This window comes from Conger conger, chromosome 5 (genome assembly GCF_963514075.1).
Source record: "Conger conger chromosome 5, fConCon1.1, whole genome shotgun sequence".
NCBI lineage: Eukaryota > Metazoa > Chordata > Actinopteri > Anguilliformes > Congridae > Conger > Conger conger.
Genome location: NC_083764.1, coordinates 11278443 through 11285836, shown reverse-complemented (window position 1 = coordinate 11285836; position 7394 = coordinate 11278443). Strand labels below are relative to the sequence as shown.

The 7394-nt window shown below is 49.4% G+C and overlaps 1 pseudogene; it reads right to left on the bottom strand.

Annotated features, from left to right (window-relative positions):
- Positions 1 to 352: 352 nt before the first annotated feature.
- On the bottom strand, positions 353 to 3948 carry LOC133128237 (uncharacterized; annotated as a pseudogene).
- Positions 3949 to 7394: the final 3446 nt, after the last annotated feature.

Here is a 7394-nt window from a genome sequence, read left to right as displayed (position 1 = left end):
ACACGGGGTGGGGCCACGGGTTTCAGACGCCGGACGCCCTGGATAAAACGCTTTACCAGGGGGTGGGCAGCCACCGTAGAGCCACTATAGCCAGTATGGCACGCAGAAATTGCGAAGACATACCCCCTTAACGTGGACAAAGATAACCCCTTATCAAGTAGGCTCTGCACAAAGTTGAGCACTACGGATACAGGGCACACCAGGGGGTCCTGAGAGCGTTCGAGACACCAAGTCTCGAAGGCCTCCCATCTGCCTTTATAAGCCATTGTAGTTGAGATAGCGCGAGCATGCTGTATAGTATTTACAGCTGCCTCGCTCAATCCCATGTTCACGAGCCTGCTCCTAACAGGGGCCAAGCCGTGAGGCGCAGCCTGCTTGGGTGGGGATGAAAAATGGTCCCCGCCCCCTGAGACAGGAGGTCCCGGCGCTGGGGAAGTCGCCACGGGACGTCGGTCAGCAGCAGGGCTACATCGGCCATCCACTGTTTGTGCGGCCAATCTGGCGCGATCAAAATCAGGGGTTTCCTCTCCTCTCTCGCTTTGGCTAGTACCTGCGGTACCAGACCAAAGGGAGGGAAGGCATAAAGGAGGCCCTTGGGCCAGCAATGGGCTAGCGCGTCCACTCCCAGTGGGGGCGAGCCGGTTGCTGTCATCGCAAACCATAATGGGCAATGCGCATTCTGTCGGGAGGCGAATAAATCCACTCTCGCTTTCCCAAAGCGTGACCACACCTCCGCTACCACGAGTGGGTGAAGACACCACTCTAGGGGGGAGGGACCGCCCCGAGACAAGAGGTCTGCGCCGCAGTTCAGCTGCCCCGGGACGTAGAGCGCCCGTAAGGAGCGAACTCGCGGGTATGCCCAAGTCCAGATCCTCACCGCCAGCCGGTGTAGATGTGGACATTTGGTGCCGCCCTGTCGGTTTACGTAAGCGACTGTCGCTTTGTTGTCGCTTCTGATTAGAACGTGTCTGCCCCGAAGAAGGGGTTCGAAACGTTGTAATGCAAGCCATACTGCTGTGATCTCCAGCACATTGATATGAGGCAGAGGAGGGTTCCACAACCCGCTCGCCATCATTCCATTGCAGACCGCCCCCCACCCCTTGGTGGAGGCGTCTGTGTATACAGGGACATGAGTGGAGATAGCGCCCATTGGCACACCGACACTCAGCATTCGCCCATCTCGCCAGTGCGAGAGTGCTCTCACAACCGACTGCGGAATGCGAAACAGCTTTGCGCGGTCTCTCATTGGATCGAAATGCATTCGCTTGAGCCAGAGGTCTCATGCGTAGCAATCCCAACGGAACCACGGCGATTGCTGCCGCCATTAAACCCAACAGGCGCATAATCGTGATTCCACTGATGCAGCGACCTGGGAGAAATCGGCAAGCGTGGCCTCTCAGGGAAGCAATTCTCTCCTGAGAGAGACGCGCCGTCATTGACAATGAGTTCAGCCGGAGCCCTAGGTACTGAACACACTGGCTCGGGGTGAAAACACTCTTGTCGCGGTTGATGGTGAAACCCAATCCTTCGATGTGGGTTATCAGCATCTCTGTGTGTTTCGCAGCCAACTCCCTGGAAGGGGCTAACACAAGCCAGTCGTCCAGATACGTTAAAACACGTATGCCCTGTTGCCGCAACGGGGCGATAGCAGCCCGCGCCACCATTTCGAAGGTGCGGGGTGCCAGGGACAGACCGAATGGGAGTTTGGTAAATTCGTACGCTCTTCCCAGAAAAGCGAAACGAAGGTACTGCCAATGGCGCTGCACAATGTTCACATGGAAGTAAGCGTCTTTTAAATCTACGAGCGTGAACCAGTCCCCTTGGCTGATTGAGCTCATTACGCGCTTGTGCGTTAGCATCTGAAAACGTCGTTTCACCAAATGACGGTTCAGAGCTCGCAGGTCCAGTATTGGTCTCACACCGCCGTCTTTCTTTGGAACGAGGAAATAAAGGGAATAAAACCCTCGCATTTCGTCGTGTTTGGGGACTAGGCGGATCGCGCTTTTTGCCAAGAGAGTCTCTATCTCTTGGGAAAGTGCGCTGTTTAGATGCAGGGGCATATTCGTTTCCCTTACTCCTACAAAAGGAGGAGGGGGGACAGCGAACTGTAACGCGTAGCCCGCTCTGATTACAGTACTGAGCCATGGCGTCAGCTTGCACTTCCGAGTCCAAGCACAAAGGTTGAACGCGGACCTGGTTGAAAGCAGTGCAGACTGTACCACGGGCTTCTGAATCTGCAGAAGCCCGGCTCTTAAGTGGGGGCGGGGTCGAATTCGAGCCAGCGACCTGGTGCTTATCTGTGATAGGCCGACGTAGAGTCCTGGCCGGCTTCGATTCTGAGCCGGCGAGGACTCCAATACTGCCTGAATGTCGGGGAAAAAGGCCCCTTTTGACTGAGAAATCACCAAGCGCTGATGCCAGCTTTGAGGCAGAGGGCAAGGGGAATGTTTGTGTAACAATAGGGGGAGTGTGCTTCGTGACTGTAAGGGCGAAACTCGCTCCCGAGTAGGCGCTAGTAAAGTCAGTGATAGAGATTCAGGAACGCTTCTGGGCTTTCGATTGAGGCGGGTGAGCCCTGGGTGCAGCAGGGTTGAACGGCTTCGTCCAAGCCTTGCCGCTAGCAATAGTGGTAGCGTCTCTACGGCCACCGGGCTGCTCCTCAATTGAGCGCCGGGCTGACGACACAGGAGTGCGGCGAGTCTTAGACCACGAACGGCGATCCTGGCGTCTTGCATCTGAAGCAAGAGGCAGGTGCTTCTGCAGAGTGGGTCTCTCCTCATCCAGTCGCTTAAACCTCGCTATCGCTTCGGTCACCGCTGGACCGAAGAGACCGTCGAGAGAGACTGGGGCATCGAGGAGGGGGACCTTGTCCGCTTCAGGGAGTGCCGAGTTCGCTAGCCATAAGTGCCGGAGAGAGGCTACACTCCAGTCCATAATCCGTCCAAAATCCTGTGCCAACCCCTGGGTGAGGTGCAGGATTGCGCCCGCGTTCTTCCTCAGCTCGGCAGAAACATCATCTGCGAGGGAGGAAGTAAGGGACTCGATCAAGTTCGTCTGTGCTATCGCTAGGATAGCAAGATTGTTCGTTGCATCGGCGCCTTGGGAACCGCAGATAAACGAACGTTCAGACAAGGCAGCTGATATCTGCCCAGACCGAGTGGGAAGGTTAGGCTTCCTTGCGCTCCACCTTGCTGTGGGGGCGAGGAGATGAGTAGCCAAGGAATCTTCGAGTCGCGGAACCCCCTCCGTCTGAAGCTTTTGTCGGCCTGACACCACCGTGAAAGGCGAAAAAGACACTACCGGGGCTTTCGTAGAGAAAGGCTTATCCCAGGTTAGCTGCACGTAGTGCTGCACAGACGGGCAGACGGGGGTCGGTTGCACACCGTGCCTCGGTGTGTCGCGCCTGTACACTGGAGCCACCAGCTGGTTTACAGGCGCTGCAGGAGGAGGGGGCCAGGGGAGCTCCGCTCTGGTCGCCGCCGCTTTCATCACGACCGGAAAGTCTTTCAACAGGGAGGGGTGGTGCTCCAACTCACCCGTCGCCGTTGGGATAGCGACAGAGCCGGAAGGCTCCAAACTGTCGTCTGGAAGCATCTCCTGGTCACTAGAGTGGAGAAGGAGGTCGTCGTCCTCGTCCCCAGAGCTGTTAGCGAGGGTCAGGAGCGCCTCTTCCAGATGGGCCGTGTCAGACGGAACCCTGCCATCGCGCAGGTTCGGTCTGTCCTCCTGAGAGTGCATGGCAAAAGGCTCCGGGAAGTCAGCCCAACTGGCGTCTTCGCGGTGCATGCTTGCCCGGCGCAGTAGCTCCTGCGCCCCGAGTGCAGCGCAGGCGGTGCAGGTCACCTTAGTTAAGGCCGCGAGAGCATGGGTCTCGCCGAGACACATAACGCAAGCAGTGTGAGGGTCCGTACCCTCCACGGCTGCGTCGCACCCTTGGCACCGCTTCATGGCGAATCTTCGAGCTCGACGTCGTCTAGCGAGGGCCTTTGAGTCGGGAAAAAAAGCTCCTTCCTCACAGCGGCGCGTTTCTGCTCGCAGACGAAGAACTTCGGCGTGGTAGAAACGTAAGTCTCCAGCTAGGTTGCTAACCTTGCGCTGAAAATTTGAGAAGAAAGAATGACGGCCTGCGATGTCGCTTATATAGCCACCGTATGCAAATTCGGTCGCTAAAGCGCATCTTTGCCCTGATTGGCCATCAAGATGGCGTTGCGTAGATCGTTTTCAGTCTCGAGATTGGATAAAATCCAATTCCCATAGAGCTTAAAGTGAAGCTAATAAAGAAATAGAACTGCTGAATATTGTCCATGATTTCTTTGGTGGTGTATATGAAACATACACATAATTATTGCTTATAATTTCTAAATCAATTTTCAGTGGTAGCCAGAAGTCAGCACGGTGTCCATCCATCCATCCATCCATTATCCTAACCCGCTTATCCTGAACAGGGTCGCAGGGGGGCTGGACCCTATCCCAGCATACATTGGGCAAAAGGCAGGAATACACCCTGGACAGGTCGCCAGTCCATCACAGGGCACACACACCATTCACTCACTCACACACTCCTACCTATGGGCAATTTAGACTCTCCAATCAGCCTAACCTGCATGTTTTTGGACTGTGGGAGGAAACCGGAGTACCCGGAGGAAACCCACGCGAACACGGGGAGAACATGCAAACTCCGCACAGAGAGGCCCCGGCCGACCGGGATTCGAACCCAGGACCTCCTTGCTGTGAGGCGGCAGTGCTACCCACTTCACCATCCTCAGCACGGTGTAATAACCAAATATTATTTAATTTTGTCTGATCAGGGATTGAGCGGAATGAGAGAGGCTAATCCATGTCAATGTCCAGTTAACCATCAGTATTTGTTGAGAATTGAGAATTGTTAAAGGCAATTTTTATTTTTATTTTTTTCCAGCAGATTGCTGCTGTAATTTCCAGGTCAATTTATGCCCTTATTTTCATATAATAAGGGCACACCAATATAATCACTGAGAGGGTTGAATTTGCATCTGGCTATGTGATTATAGTACCCATGCAGACACAAACAAAACATCCCACACCGATGCATTGGACAAATGAGTGACACACTCATAAGATATTCACTGGAACACTGCATATAATATACCGTATAAATATCTATTTTATTCAGAGTAAATGTTGGGGTTGAAATTATGAAAACCAAAGCATTTCATTATAAAATCTTAAAGTTGATCATTAAAGACAGGACTGGTGTGGTGATTTGTATACTCTACACATTATTTAAAGTTCAACAGCCCTGTTCAATGCTCAGCGTGAAATATAGCCAATGCAGGCCAGCAAACAATCTGTTTGCCACAATATTGGCCATTATAAGGGACCTTTGTGTCTGTGTCACACTGAAATGACAGAGATATCACTGCCTTTCTCGAACTCAGCTGAGAGTTGAGGCCGAGGGTATGCGAGCAATTAATGAGAAGGCACAGACCGTTCCGGAGTCAAGACTCACAAAGCCAACGTCGCCTGACTCTGAGACGGCATTAAGATTCACGCAGGGCGAGAGCAAATTAACCACTGAACCATTAAGGCTGAAACTGTAAATGTGTCAAAAAAAAAAGGATAAATGCGGTTGTGGAATAAAACGAGAGTGGTCTTGAAGAAAAACAAATGGAGCATGGCCTTCAGGCCAATGAAATTAATATGTGTAGAACTAAGATAGTGTGGAAGACATTTTTATCTACAGTAGTAGCTTCTAAAACACAAAGGGGACATCATTGTTAAGAGAAGCTAACCCTATTAACATGCTCTTACAAGCTATCTAAGGCTTTAGCTGGCAGAGGAGTTGCTGTATATTTTGTATGCTAGTATATTTAGCTTCTGCTTGGAGGCATTTGTTACTGTAACATTAGCCCCTTGTCATGAGTTCCATCTATCTAGCAAATGTTGGGTATGTTTGAGCAGCTAGCATGCTACCTTTTAAACAAGAGGTAAAGCAAAGTAAATAAAAAATAAAATAAAATAAATTTCAGTAAATGGAAAAGAACCGTTCAGGATTATAACCATTATGTTTTACGTATTTCGCTCTCCCTTCATACCCATTCTAAGGATTATATACGATAATTAGTCAGATATCTCTTTCATAGCTGCCCCAGATCTCTGTTTCTGTTTTCTCGCTGATAAAGGCCGACAGGAAAGCAATAACAGTGACAAATGTCTTTTTATGCCCTCTAAAGAACAAGACAAAAAAAAAAGAAGTTTCAATATAGGCACAATCACTGTATATCCTTCTTTATCTATTAAAGCTTTTTTAAAGTACACATTCATAATTTCAGGAGATTTTAGGGAAATTGAACCCCTTGCTGAATTTGCCTTTAGGGATTCCATTAATTGGAAGCTTTGGTGGTAAAGATACATCAGAATTCCTCTCAGGTGAAAGTATTGCTGCTTCAGAGACCATTTAATTCAATCCCTTCAAGTAAACCCCCACAGCCTAGAAAATACTTGAGTGAAAGTTTAAAAAAGTACACTCAATGAGCTCATTATTAGGTATTCATTGGGCCAATTTTTTAGACGCTCTTCTGCATACCACTGTTAATGTGTGGTTATTTGCGTTACTGTCACTTTTTGGCGAGTCTGGCCATTCTCCTGTGACGTCTCTCATTAACAAGGTGTTTCTGTCTGCAGAACTGCTGCTCACTGGATTTTTTTTTCTTTTGCACCATTCTTTGCAAACTCTAGAGACTAAAGTGCGTGAAAATCCCAGGAGATCAGCAGTTTCTGAGATGCTCAAACCACCCTGTCTGGCACCAACAATCATTCCACAGTCAAAGCCACTTAGATCACCTTTCTTCCCCAGGTGAACATCGTAACCATATCTGCATGCTTTTATGCATTTAGTTTCGAAGATTACGCACAAGTATTATCCTAAGGAAGGGTGTGCAAAGTATTGAAAACAGGCTTATAAATAATAGTGAAATCTTTTTTTTATATGTTTGTGCAGTTACTAATCCTGACACATTTCTTATAGAGTCAATAAAAAACATTACAGCACAGATTACTATTTCATCAACATGGTGCGTCACCAGTTGCAGTCTGTTAAGCGTATGCCATCACTATAGTGTATGAAAAACAATGTATAAATTATACTTATGCTCTCATAAATTAAAATGTATGCATAAATAATAATTGTGGAAAAAAAATGATGGTATTCACAGAGGGTTAGCTCTGTTTGTCATCATTAATGTATCATGCTGACAGAAGGTCACTGATTCATCACTATTCTACCCTGAGATATTATGTGCATTAGAGATTCCCATTGAAGCCTCCGTGTGGTAAAAGAAAGGACACATGAATATATTAACATTGTCAGGAAAGAGACAGTATCCCGAAACGTGCGTTGTGTATGTTCTCCCCTG